Consider the following 15,697-nt stretch of genomic DNA (forward strand, 5'->3'; position numbering starts at 1 on the left):
ATGTGGTACTGGTACCGAAGAAGGATGGTAAGGTGCGAATGTGCGTCGATTACAGAGATCTGAATAAAGCGAGTCCCAAAGATGACTTTCCACTCCCGCACATTGATGTTCTGGTAGACAACACCGCTCAACACAAAGTATTCTCCTTCATGGATGGATTCTCGGGTTATAACCAGATTAAGATGGCACCTGAAGACATGGAGAAAACTACGTTTGTGACGCAATGGGGCACTTTCTGTTACAAAGTAATGCCATTCGGTTTAAAGAACGCCGGGGCAACGTACCAGTGTGCTATGGTGGTTTTGTTCCATGATATGATTCATCATGAAATAGAAGTATATGTGGATGACATGATAGCTAGATCTCATACTGAAGAAGAACATCTCGACCATTTGTACAAATTGTTTGAGAGGTTGAAGAAATACAAGCTGAGATTGAACCCGAACAAATGCACCTTTGGAGTAAGATCCGGTAAACTCTTGGGCTTTATTGTCAGTGGCAAAGGAATTGAGGTTGACCCGGCTAAGGTGAGAGCTATCCAAGAAATGCTTGTTCCCCGTACAGATAAAGAAGTCAGAGGCTTCTTGGGACGCTTGAATTACATTGCCCGATTTATCTCCCATTTGACCGCTACTTGCAAACCCATCTTCAAGTTATTGAGGAAGAATCAAGAGATGATATGGAATGACGAATGTCAAGAAGCTTTTGACAAAATCAAGAAGTATCTCCAGGAACCTCCGATCCTGATACCACCAGTTGAAGGAAGACCTCTAATCATGTATTTGACCGTGTTAGAAAATTCAATGGGGTGCGTGTTGGGGCAACATGACGAGTCTGGTCGAAAAGAGCATGCCATATACTACCTTAGAAAAAAGTTTACCGACTGTGAAACAAGATACTCACTGCTCGAGAGAACTTGCTGTGCTTTGGCCTGGGCTGCTCGCCGACTAAGACAGTATATGTTGAATCATACCACTTTGTTGATTTCTAAGATGGATCCCATCAAATACATATTCGAGAAACCTGCCCTCTCCGGAAGAATAGCGAGATGGCAAATGATTTTAACAGAGTATGATATCCAGTATACTACCCAGAAAGCGATCAAAGGAAGTGTGCTGGCCGATCATTTGGCTCATCAAGCAGTGGATGATTACCAATCTATGAATTTTGAGTTCCCAGATGAGGATGTCATGCTTGTTACTGATTATGAAGAACCTGGACCGGATGAAGGACTCGAACCAGGATCCCGATGGACTATGGTTTTTTATGGATCTTCTAATGCATTGGGCAATGGTGTTGGTGTTGTAATCGTTTCCCCCAAGGGTTGTCATACGCCTTTCACTGCTAGACTATGTTTCGATTGTACCAACAATATGGCCGAGTATGAAGCATGTATTTTGGGACTCAGAGCTGCTATAGACCTGAGAATCAAGTTTTTGAGTGTGTACGGGGACTCAGCCTTAGTAATCAGTCAGATCAAAGGAGAATGGGACACTAAACATCCGAATCTCATCCCTTATCGATAGCGGGTGTTGACATTAATCCCATACTTTGAAGAGATTACATTCGAACATATCCCACGAGAAGAGAATCAGTTGGCAGACGCATTAGCTACCATGTCATCTATGTTCAAAGTCAGATGGGACAATGAAGCTCCCATGATCACCATTGAACGACTAGATGAACCAGCATATTGTTATGAACTTAACGTTGATGAAGTAGAAGAGAAACCTTGGTTCCACGAAGTAAAAAGATATTTAGAAGCTCAGGAATACCCTGAAGGGGCGTCCATCAATGACAGAAAATTCCTGAGGAAGTTCTCCGCTAAATTCTTTTTGAGTAATGGAATATTATACAAATGTAATCATGATTCGACTTTGCTTCGTTGTGTGGATAAAAAGGAAGCAGAAAAGATTATGGAAGACATGCATGACGGTATTTTTGGGACTCACTCTAGTGGACATAAAATGGCCAAGAAGATTCTGAGATCAGGGTATTATTGGTCTACCATGGAAGCTGATTGCCACCATCACTCCAGAACTTGTCACGAGTGCCAGATCTATGCGGACAAAGTACATGTGCCTCCTGCTCCATTAAACGTGTTGACAGCCCCTTGGCCCTTTGCAATGTGGGGCATTAATATGATCGGAGAGATTAAACCTACTGCTTCTAATGGACATCGTTTCATTCTGGTTGCTATTGATTACTTTACAAAGTGGGTAGAGGCAGCCTCATTTGCTTCTGTCACTAAGAATGTGGTGGCACGATTCATCAAGAATAATCTCATTTGTCGATATGGCGTCCCTGAAAGAGTTATCACTGATAATGGCACTAATTTGAACAACAAGATGATTACTGAACTCTGCACGCAGTTCAAGATAAAACACCATAACTCTTCTCCGTACCGGCCAAAGATGAACGGCGCCGTGGAGGCTGCTAATAAGAATATCAAGAATATCATACAAAAGATGACAGTAACGTACAAAGACTGGCATGAGATGTTACCGTTTGCTCTTCATGGTTATCGCACTTCAGTACGCACTTCGACAGGGGCAACTCCTTTCTCTTTAGTCTACGGAATGGAAGCCGTCTTACCGGTGGAAGTTCAGATTCCCTCTCTAAGAATTATGAAAGAGACAGGTTTAGACGAGGATGAATGGATTCAAACTCGACTCGATCAGATAAATTTGATTGATGAAAAGAGACTTGCGGCTGTTTGTCATGGGCAGATATATCAGAAGCGCATGACCCAGGCGTTTAATAAAAAAGTCAAGAGACATGTATATCAAATTGGCGACTTGGTAATAAAGCGTATCATTCTACCACAAGGTGATCCCAGAGGAAAATGGACCCCCACATACGAAGGGCCATTTGTAGTTAAGAAGGTATTCTCTGGTGGAGCCATGATACTTGCTACGATGGATGGCGAAGACTTCCCACATCCCGTGAACGCAGACATAGTTAAAAAATACTACGCATAAAAGAGACCCGCTAGGTCGACGTACCTAGGCAAAAGTAAGGGCATCCCAGCGAACCAAAAGGGTTCGGGCAAAAATTAAGGATAAACACGTAAAAATGTACACCCGGCAAGTCGAAAACCTGAAAAGGTGGCTTGGGCAAAAAAGGGTATCCTGGTGGACTGAAAACCTGAAAAGGCGGTCCAGGCAAAAATTAGGGATTAAAAGCATATGACTATGTCCCGTTCTCAGACAGCTTCATCCAAGTTCAAGGGACTGAACAAGCCAATCACTTCTATCCGACAGCAGGAGATGAGATGCTTGAAGACATAATGACAGTAGCAGAATTAAAATCAATAGGACTTTTCCTTCATAGCTTTTTCTTTATGTTCTCGACAATTTCCTCTTACTAGGATTTCTGTCTCCTTGTACACAAATTGCCTGTTTATAGGCCCTCTTTCAAAATCAATATAATTTTATTTCCAAAAAGATGCTGTTGTTTTACTTTTTCTGTTTTGTTTGCGTAAACGTCCATTGATTTAACTTGAATTAATATATGCATTTGAATATGATCGATGTGTACCAAAAATGCATGCATAAAATAGAAATAGCAATTACTACAAGACTTCAGGATCGAGGAGAAGGTCTAACCATGCTTTCCAATGAATCCGTTGCTAATTCTATTCCCCAGCAAAGCCAGTTATTCCCCAGAAGCAATTGGCATTACTAGACAAATTGGTCATCTCTTCCACCCTCAGCCAGACTCTGTTGAATATCTCTACCATCAGACAGAAATCAAGTATCCCCAGCCAAGAAAGGGTCATCAATACAAGCATCTCCAACCAGAAGATGGGGATTTATTTTCCCCAGGGAGTCGCCAGGAAAAACTTTTCAGACGCATAATTCATTCATTACATCATTTCACAACATACGCATGCATACATTGTTCGCATTTATTTTCATAAGCATAAAACATCTCATGCATCATGACATAGCATGAAGCTAACTTTATTTTTCAGGTTAATTATCCTCCTGATACAGTCAAAACAGAGGTCCATTCAGACGGACATCTTTATCAATTGCATTCAAGATCTAATTACATCTCTCAGATACAATCCATATGGACATTCATTCCGACAAGCACTCTGATGGTGGCATCTTTAAGCCCACCCCAGATATTCATCGCAAATACAACATATACAAATACTATCAGATATAGCCTAGCGTACGGTTCATTCTGATTCAGCTCAACATATGACTCCTTCAACTCAGATACGATCTAACGTACGATCCATTCTGACCTTCAACTACTCCAATACGGTCTAATGGACGACCCCGTCGGACCTTCAAACCCTCAGATGCTGCCCAGCGTACGGTACATTCTGGGGTGTAGTCTAGCGTACGACTACTTTCTTCGTCAGATACAGCCTAATGAACGGCTCATCCTACAACTCAGATACTACCTGGCGTACGGTACATTCTGAAACGTGGTCTAGCATACGACTATCCTTTCATCCTCAGATACAGCCTGATGGACAACTCATTCTGCAACTCCAATACGGTCTAACGTACGACCCATTTGGATCTTCAACTCAGATACGATCTAGCGTACGATCCATTCTGATTCTACCTTCGTCAGATACAGCCTAACGTACGGCTCATTCCGCAACTTAGATACGATCTAGCGTACGATCCATTCTGATCTTTCCTCCCCGGCGAGGTCATCCGCCTGATGAACAACTCACTTTGCTATTCAGATACGGTCTAGCGTATGATCCATTCTGATCCCTTATCCCCAGCAATGTATAATACACTCTGACTCCCCGGCGAAGTCGACAGCCTAATGGATGACTCACTACATGGTCTAGCGTATGACCCGGTGTGACACCCATGTCTTCAGATATCATCTAATGTACGACGCACTCTGAAGCTCTCATCATCAAACTTCCTGGATGGCATCTCTAAGCTCATCTTCATCAAGACTAATTGTTGATTAACAAGTGAAAATTTTGGGGCATTCTAAGTGTTCAATAATCTTCCACCTCCAGACCACGAATGGCATACATACCATCCTAATTCTCTCGGTTCAAGAAAAGTGAACAGGGGCAGTTGTCATACCCCAAAATTTGCCCGTTAATTTTGCAAGACATTTTTTAGGGCACCCCAACTTATTTTCCAAGGCATTAACCTTAAAGGAACCAAGACCCAGCTCACAGATGGCCAAATCTAGAAAATGGCCCAAACTGGCATGCTCGCTAGGCGAGCAACTCCTTCGCCTAGCGAACCCTTCGCTACGCCACTCGCCTAGCGAAGCTTGCGAATACCAGAAAATTCTGGGCTTCATTCTGAGCCCATTAGGTCACAACAAACCATTATAAATACCAACATTTCAGTCAGAAAGAGGGACAACGGAAGGAGACGAACCGGAACCCTAGCAATCAAACCTTGGAGGCTAACCAAGAGAATTCAGAGCGCCCTAACGGAAACCTTGAAGGCAACTCATCTGCACAAAGTTTACCTCCGCCCAACTCAATCCGATACTAAAAGTGATCTGCCAATTCAACGTTGCAATTCAATTGCAAACAGGTTTGCGCATCACTACTGTTTTATGCTTCCAACCTGTAATATCTCAATACATAATGCATCATGATTGAATTTCTGGATATGTAATTAGAGTTTGCATGTGAGTCTAAATGTGTCTGAATATCCTGAATGTTTGACCATGTTATTTCTGTAATTGAATGCCATAGGGCGTGCAGCATGCCGAGATCGTACTGTTCTGAAATTCAAAACCCGCAGCCGCTCGCTAGCACATCGCTAAGCGAGCATGTAGCGAGTATTCGCTAAGCCTTCGCTAGGCGAGGCAGAGGCGAACGTGACAGTCGCTAATATTTTGGTTGTTCTGTTCTATGCTTATCTGATCTGTTCTATTTTAATCATGCGTTATTTTGCCTGACATTCCTACTGCTGTGTTTCTTTTGCGGTGTAATCCTCGATTGCACTCCCATTTGGTATTCTGACCTGTTTGCTGAATATTGTAAGGACTCACATACTCCCGAAGAGGGTAGCTTGCTAGGTATCCCACTTTATTTGTGGGATACCCTTGTGGAGATTCATCCTATTTACTTAATCGATTTTAATGTGGAGATTCATCCTATTTACTTAATTGATTTTAATGTGGAGATTCATCCTAATTACTTAATTAATATGGACCTAATTACATTGTAAAATATTGTCTTTGAATATGTGATCTGGGACCTCTCTTTGTTGCCTTACGATATTACGGTATTATGGTCATGTCCCGCGAATGTGGGGATACACCTAGCAAAGACCCTTCGGTTAAATCATCATGTCCCTATAAAATAAATCATAGTCCCTCGGATGTTGCCTGCGAATATATGATGTTGCCCCTCGATGACCCTTCGTTGTAGCCTACGGTTAAATGATGATCGTCCCTTCGAATGCTAAGGTATCCTTACAAATGTTGCCTTTAATGACCAATCGATGACCCTTTTGCATCCAAAGGATAAAACTACTTACTTCTCAATAGTAAGGACAGTTTTACCCCCCATAAGGATAGGAAATACTTATAAAGACCTCGGGTAGGTATAACCCTTAATTGCTTACTCACAAATCGAAATACTTTTCACACCTCACACCTTTTCAAAACATCTTTTAGAAAGTAACCACTTGGCATACATTCGTACTAGAATCATTACCGAGTTATATTTTTCTAAACAACTTTCAAAACTAAACGAGATAACCACTTTGTATACATTCGTACAAGAATCATTACAAAGTTAAACTCTCTTTTCAAAACATTTTAAGCAATTCACAAACACCTTTTTCAGACAAACATAAGTGATCAAGCAATTAAGAGCCCATGGATAACCATGGATACAAAGGGTGCTAACACCTTCTCTTTGTATAATGTACCTCCCGAACCCAAAATCTAATTAAGGCCTTTCCTGTTCTTTCCCACCTTTCCTTATTGGATGAAAGAAAAGTCGGTGGCGACTCTTGCTATCCGCGACATTTGCTTTCCAAAGCAAAAACACGTCAAAGTCAGTTCACCGTATGACACATACTCAAACAAATCAAACCTTATCTCTCACCCCGTGTGATCAACAACTTTTTTACAAAAGAACATTGTTTAGTCTGTTTTAATGCGAATACAAACTAGCGTTTAAGCCTCCTCTGTGAGCATACAAGTTAATGTTTAACCGTTAGAATGTGATCTAAACACTTGTTTAATAAAACAAACCAACAAATAAAACCGTAGTTTTCTACCCGAACTATGAAGCTTTGTGTTCCTCATTGTACCCGGGAATCGTAGGAAGAGACCCGCAATCTCGTCAAGCACTCTAATAAAAACATATTTGCGACCCCTGTTGTTTTGTTTTTACACATTTGATCACTCGTAAAAAACAATTAACATGAGCTAACATTCAATCGCAAATTTAACTAAAAGGTTCCCGTTTAGTACAACGGGCGTGAGGGATGCTAATACCTTCCCCTTGCGTAATCGATTCTCAAACCCGAATATGACTGTGACGACCATCTTCTTTTACTTTTAAGGATTTTATCGATATTTTCTCTTTCCTTCTTTTGAAATAAATAAAGTTCGGTGGCGACTCTGTTCGAATCAGTTTTTCTACAAGCGTGCGAACATTTCGCGAATGATCATATTTTCAAGATACGAAACATACAAATGAAATACCAATTAAGGCTTTAAGGTCCATTGGGTTAAACCATCAACGATTACTCATGTCACCACATTGACGTCAAACTGGTGATGACAGTCCCTCATTGCAATTATCCACAAACAAGGTTCTAATTTCACGTAATCTTAAGATGGACATTCCTTAGAAAGAAACCTTATTAGAGTAGTCATAACACAGAGGATCTCCAAATCGTTCTTCTAAAGATCCTTTGAAACATGCCCTCTCATAAATTTGTAGCAAACAAAAGGTTATAAGTTCCTAAAAATCTAGAGCTTGATTATAAAAGGGGAATTGCACATCACTCAAGTACACATTATTCTAAATCTAACACCTCTTAGCTAGAGCCGTCAATGACTAGAGTGTCGAATTGTTTGGAGGTACCCCAACACAGAATTAAAGTACCAAAATTCTCAAATGAGCTCACTATTAAATCGTGTGAACCATAAAAATCATTCTTGGATCAAATATGCACTTGAGTTAAAAAATTTAGAGATTTATCATGTATTTGAATTCAACAAAGTTTGCAGAGTTAGTTTTGGCAGTTGTGTCCAAAAAAACATTATACCCAAAATAAATAAATCAAAATTATTTAATATTTTAGAGGTTTCTAAAATATTATACCAATATGAAATATGATATATATAAAAATCAGTTTTTTTTTAATTATAATTATAAATTATTTTAGGTGAAAACTCCAGTAATATTAGATTTAATTGAACGGCAGTACCCTCAACAAATCAAACATGAAAATTCAATTAACAATTTAGATCAATTTGAACTAAAAAATACGCGTATCCAATTTAAACTTATGGGTATCAAAGATTTTATCTTATTTTAACTATATAACTATGAACAAGTTTTTAAAATTTAATGAGTCAAAAAAGTATTAATAACTACTGTTCCAAAGAAACTAATAACCAACCAATTCCTTGGGCTTCGCCCTTCGGCCCTTTCTATTCTCGAGGGAGAAAAATAACAAAATAAAAACATCAGATTTTTTATGAGGACTGAGGAAGGTTTGGAAGGAAGAAAAACAACATAATGAATTACGTCCAAAAGCAGAAAATAAAACTTGAACCTGACGTGAATCGAACACGCAACCTTCTGATCTGGAGTCAGACGCGCTACCATTGCGCCACAGATCCAATTGTTGAAAGTAGTCATTTTATAATATACATAATTGATTGTAATAATTTTCCATCATTCCAGCTGAAGAGTTAGGTATATAACTATCCCCTACTTGAGCTATGCTTATTCTAAATCATGGTGCAAAATTTACATAACTGCTGTTACTTCGCTAAGTTTATCAATTACATGAATGAATATTTGAATTTTCCATCTTGGTTGAATATAAATTCATAATCACAAACTCTACACAGTGGATTACATATATTATAACGCGAATCTCTTAAACTGCGAAGCATATGTTGTGTACCTTATCCCCAAATAAATGTTATTTTATTCTTTTATTCTTCCTCTTCCATTTCAATGTCCATATAAAATGCTGCATTTATACAACTAATTGGAAAGGTAGTATATATTTTGCATCACTTGAGACTCTTTGTGGTTACTGAAATTAATGTCAGATATAGTGTAGCATTAACATTTAAAGGAAGTTATAAATCCCTACAAATTAACTTTGTTATTAGGTTATATAAATTTTCCTAACATAACAGTCACTTTTATATAGGTCAGATACCAACATTTCGAAAAATCATGTAAATAAATTGTGGCACACGTAACTCAGTAATTTTCAAAAAAGCAATAATATTTATACATTTAAAACTGAACAAATAAATCTTACTATAATTATTTCCAACAGTTCAACAAGCATGGGCATCATAAATAAATCTTACTATAATTACTTCCAACAGTTCAACAAGCATGAACATAAGGTGGAATGATCATGGTTTCAATTACTTCCAACTCAAAAAAGGTTTATATAAGGATCATCCTATCTTACATTATCTATTCGTTCTATGTATGGGTAAACTTTCCATATGATCTGTGAAGTTGTGAATAGAAGTAATTGGGTGGGCATTAAAGCTAGTAGAAGAGGACAACTCATATCCCACTTAATGTTTGTGGATGATTTACTTCTCATAGGGAAAGCGACTAGAAATCAGATGGAGTGTGTGAATAATGTCCTCACCATTTTCTTCTAGAGTTTAGGTCAACGAATTAGTACCGACAAAACTAGATTTCTTTTCTCAAAGAACACCCCAACGTCAATAAAAAAGAAGTTGCTGCAATTGTTTGGTTTCAAGGAAACTAATGATTTGGAAAAGTACTTGGGTGTACCTCTAATAGGTAAAACACATAAGAACAAAGACTTTAGATACCTTATGGAGAACGTTAAATCCAATTAGCTCACTAACTGAAAGGAAAAAAAATTGTCATTTGCTGGTAGAGTAGTTCTTGTCAAGTCAATGATTGAAGTTATTGCCCAAGAAAAGTCTTAAGGAGATTCATAAGATGCAAAGAAACTTTATTTGGGGTGATACTGATGAAGATAAACTAGTGCATGTTGTCAAGTGAAGTACTCTTACTATTCCTAAGATGGCGGGGGTTCTGGGTTTGAAGAACTTAGCGATAAATAATAAAGTGTGCCTTCTTAAACTCAGTTGAAAATTCATGAATGGTGATAATAGATAATGACGCAACGTCCTAAGAGTAAAATATGGCAGAGGAAATGAGAATGCGAGATATGTAACCACCAAGAACAGTGACTCTAGTTTCTGGAGGAACCTGGAGAAGAACTGGAACTTGCTACAACAACATACTTAATGGGATATTAGAAAGGGGGAGACAACGAATGTTTTGAATGACGTGTGGGTCCCTTCAGGAGCTCTTATTGATTCCCTTACAGATAGCCATAACGACCTTCATTCTCTTAAAGTAGCGGATCTTGTAACATGTAATGGGGATTGGAACACTGATATGCTTATTGGTTTACTACCTCATAATATTATTGAGGAAATCTTGCCCATCCACCAGCCTGGAACTAACAATGTTTAGGACATTCGCTTGTGGAGAGTCTCAAAAAATGGTGATTTGTATATTGAAAGTGTGTATAATCTGTTGAGTTTTATCACTATTGATCAAGAGGAAAGTAGAATTTGGAAAGGCATGTGGTCTTTGAACTGTCTGGAATGTATCAAAGCGTTTATTTGGTCAATTAAGCATGATAGCCTCCTGGAAAATCTTCCTTTTAGCAAGAAGAAAATCATGGACCTTTTTGTCTGGAGTGCTCAATTGAGATTGAAAGCATGCTTCATGCATTAAGAGATTATGTTGCGACGTGAACAATTTGGCTCTATTTTGTTAGAGAAACATGTTGGAATTTATTTTTGATTCAGGTTTATAGGATTGGATTCAGTTAAGCTTACACAACAATCTTGGTCAAGGGAAGATCGAGGATTGGAAAATGATGTTGGCAACATCTTGTTACTCTTTGTGATTTTGGCGTAACAAAAAGATTCATGATGATACTTTTGTGATGCCTATCGATATGGCGGGTGACATTCGTAGTAGCAGGGTTAATTTCTACCCCACAAGCCTATAACTATAAAATAATGTTAGTATTAGCAACAAGGTTCTTGCTCATATCAAATAGGAATCTTCATACGAGGATAGGATAGTGATCAATGTCGATGGAGCGTCTAAGAGCAATCGGAGTTCCAATTGTGAATGTTTGAGTTGTGACATAAGAGGTAGATGGATTGGAGGATTTTCCAAAAACATTAGAAGGTGCAGTAGTCTTAGCGTTGAGTTATGAGGGGTTTTAGAAGGCCTCCAGTTTTCTTTGGACAAGGGTTATAATAAGATTGAGCTTTAGACCGACAATAAAACAATCACAAAGACTATCAACAAGAGAACTTTGTGCATCAGAGAAGGTAGTTGTATTTTGCAGCAAATAAAATTCAGATTGAATGAAAACTGGGATGTGAGAATCAAGCATATTCATAGAGAAGTTAATTATTGCGCATATACTATGGCGAACATAAGCCTTCAACGTGACATAAGTTTAAGAATTTATCATGAGTACCCATATGATATAGTTGAATAACTCACGAATGTTGTAGTGGGGATTTTTGTTCCCTGTATAATAAGCTCTTAGTTTCTTTTTATTTCTGAGCTTTGACCCTCGCCATTCCCCAAAAAAAAAATCTCACTATAATCAAAACTGAGTAAATAATTATTATAATAAACCACCAACATATATATATATATATATATATATATATATATATATATATATATATATATATATATATATATATATATATATATATATATATATATATATATATATATATATATATATATATATATATATATATATATATATATATATATATATATATATATATATATATATACGGTGAGAGACACTTTTAAGATGTCAAAATAACTTTTTAAATTTTTTTTTTAATTTGTGTTTTTTAATTTATTCTAAAATTAAGGAGTTGATTTATTGTATTTTTCTTATAAAAGGAGTCTTTATATGCATAATAATCTATCACAATATTATATTAGAGTCCGATTATGGTTAAGGAGCTATTGCAAAATTCCTTGCATATATGTTATTTCTCTCAAACTTTTTTTTGACTCAACCCTATCAATGGTAGATCCTACCCCAGACAAAGGAATCAGTGTTACTAGTCATCGTAGAATCCCATACAAAAGCGACGACGGTCGCAAAAATGACAATGCAGAAAAATAGGTGTTGATTGTGGCATTCTAGAAGTTCAAGTTGATGGTCGCGGTAGTGGACACAGTTTTGTTCCACTAGAGTTTGACCTACGTTGTAGACGGTAATTTATTTTGTCAGAGTTCGACCTAGGTGGGGGACGAAGATTTGTTCCACCATAGTCTATAACACATAACAACTTTTATGGTGGATTTGATCACGGCATATGTATTCCAAATATTTATTATGGTTATGGCTATGATGGTGGTTAAAGTAGCGATGTATCATTCAACTCTGGAGGTATAGGTCAAAATAACTCACTTCAAGTTAATTTTTAGAAACTAGATGGCTCAAACTACACGGTTTGGTCTCACACTGGAAATTGGAAATTGGAAACCTCTTAGTTTCTTGATTTCACTATAGAGATCTCATACTGGAAATTGGAAATTGGAAACCTCTTATTAGGAAAAGATTTTTGTTCCCTGTATGATAACCTCTTAGTTTCATGATTTCATCGAACCAAACTAGACGACAAGGGAAAATACAACAAAAGACCCTAATTACAGGTTCTAGAAATTGGAAAAATTCAACCATTATTTCTTGGTTGATTGGTTCGACGAAATCAAGAACTGTGAAGTCGTTTAGGTTCTTACCAACATTAAAACATGTGCAGAATTTTGTAAAGGATACTTACTTTGATGTTTAAAAATCTTCTCAAATATATGGTCTAAAATCAAAGTTGTGGAGCTTAAGGCATGATGAAAAAAGTGTAATATCCTACTATAATGTTTTGATGACCCTCTGACAAGAAATGGATTTGTGTTATGACAACAACTAGAAGTGCTCTGAAGACAATGTTTGATTCATCAAAAGGTAGGAAAATGAACGTGTTTTTACTTTTCTTGCAAGTTCTAATAAAGATATTGTTGATGTTAGAGCTCTAGTTCTAGGAAAAAGTCCATTGACATCCCATCAAGAAAAAAAAATCTAAAATCCAAAGATAAGGGACAAGTTAATAAGTTATTATGGTAAAACAAAATACAGATAGACTAGTACCTATCCCAAAAAACCTCATTGAGGACAAGAAAGATTGTGAAAAAATCTAACAGACTCTAGTGCGAACACCGCAAACGTCCTTGGCACACACATGAGACTTGCTAGAAACTTCATGAAAAACATCCTAATACAAAGAAAGGTGAAGGTCGTGCACTTCAAGCTGCTTCTGATAAAAAATTGTAATCTTCCTCAATTTCATTTCCGCTCACCAAGGAACAACTAAACCATCTATACAAACTCATCAAATCTCAATCTCTTTCCCGCTCTGTAGTCCATAGAGGTAATTTTTCACAATCATCCCACTTTAGTGGTATTCCAAGTCATATTTGAAGGTTCAAGAAACACAAGAAATGGGGGTTTAAATTGGGTTTCAAGTATGATAAAATTTTGCAACCCAAAACAAAAGCTTAAAGTAATAAAAACAATGATAAAGTTCTCAAGGATTATTATCTTGGTTCACCATTAACAAGGCTAACTCCAGTCCACCCACCTGAGTAATTTTGCCTTAGACAAAGACTTAATCTAAAAATCAAATCTGATTACAAATGCAATGACAACCAGACACTGATTACCTTAAGGATTCTGACTCAATTGGTCCCCTAAGAAATTTGACAGTCACTAACTCCATAAGATCTTAACCTACTCGGTCGCTTAAGAAGATTACACCCTCAATAACTACTTGTTATCGACTTCTCAAGAGCCTGACAAACCTGGTCGCTTGAGGATTACAATCAAAGTTGTAATAACAAGTTTTGTGTTTACAAGTTCCTTCAGATAAGCAGATACACAAGTTTAAATCAAGTATTACACTTAATAAGAATATTCAATGAGTTCTTTCTAAGTGTATAAGTGTAATAAGCACTTCTTATCAATCTGTATATGTTTCCTGAGTGTGAGTGTTGATGAAAGTTCAATGCACGTGTGTTCTCTTTTTCAATCTTCAAAGACATCTTTATATAGAAGAAAAATAGATATGTTGGAGGTAAAGATGAAAATATCCTCTAAGTATTTGTTGTATGAAGATCAGTTCATATGAACCACTAGAGTGGCGATATAAGCAGTAGTTTATGAAGATGATGAGATGTGGAAGACTTCTTTGACACAAAGTGTAATACTTTACGCAGAAAGTAGATTTGATTTTGCACTTCTGTCACATCAAATCTTTGTTGAAATTTGAATAATACTCTCTTTAGAGGCTTCTAATATTTATTGATGATGCTTTGTCATCAGAGTTTGGTTAAACAAATAGAGTCTTTTGACAACTGGGCTTTAAGACTTTCACAAGCTGATAGTCATAGATTTTTATCAGAGTATGTCTGGGTGGTTTCTTTTCAGAAACATTGACTTGATATATCAATGTTGAATTGTTTGTATACGCTTCCACTCTTTTGGTTTAGAGCCTGGACATCATCAGAGTCAGAATTTGTATCCAATTTTTTTTCACACTCAGTGAAATAGTTGGAGTACAAAATTATTCTCTACACTTTGTTATCATCAAAACTTAAGGATAGTTGTAGAACCAAACTTGTTCCAACAATCTCCCCTTTTTTGATGAATAATTTTTATTCAATAAGCAATCATATTTATAAAACTCCATAGATAGGTTTGTAAGCTCTCCTTCAGTTTTATACTTTCAAAATTATTTTGTCAACTTAAATCTACAGAGTGAGGTTTGTAAGCCCCACCCCCTGAGTTTAAGATTCAAAATATTTCTTGTTTCAACAAAATCTTAATCAGATAAATATTCTAAAATCCAGAGTAAGGTTTGTAAGCTTCCTCTGAGTTTTTAGACTATCAACATTTTTCTTAGTTTGATTGTTTAGAATGGGGTTTGCAAGCTCCCACTGACAATCATCTAATGTTCAGAGTTAGGTCTATAATCTCCCCCTAATATTTTGATTTCTTATAAAGAAAACCAAGGTTAGTAGTACCTCTCAAATATCTAAAGATTCTTTTAACAACAGTTAAATGAGATTGTCTAGGATCTTATTGAAATCTAGCACATAAACACACACTGAACAAAATATTAGGCCTAGAAGAAATTTAGTAAAGAAAAGACCCAATCATACCTTTGTATACCTTTTGATCTACCTTTTTTCTTTCCTCATCTTTTCGAAGAGTGCAAGTGTGATGTTTTGGAGTTTTAGCAGTTTTGCTTTCAGTCATATCAAACTTCTTCAGAAGTTCTTATGTATATTTTCTCTGGTGAGTGTGTGATCCTTCTGAGTTTTGATTAAATTGAATTCACATAAAGAATTTTAATTCTC

General features: G+C 36.9%; 1 non-coding gene across 1 annotated transcript; it reads right to left on the bottom strand.

Moving 5' to 3' along the window:
- Positions 1 to 8,754: 8,754 nt before the first annotated feature.
- On the bottom strand, positions 8,755 to 8,826 carry TRNAW-CCA (transfer RNA tryptophan (anticodon CCA)). The gene has a single exon. It is a non-coding gene; the product is annotated as a tRNA-Trp (tRNA).
- Between the last annotated feature and the right edge of the window lie 6,871 nt (positions 8,827 to 15,697).

This window comes from Lathyrus oleraceus, chromosome 7 (genome assembly GCF_024323335.1).
Source record: "Lathyrus oleraceus cultivar Zhongwan6 chromosome 7, CAAS_Psat_ZW6_1.0, whole genome shotgun sequence".
NCBI lineage: Eukaryota > Viridiplantae > Streptophyta > Magnoliopsida > Fabales > Fabaceae > Lathyrus > Lathyrus oleraceus.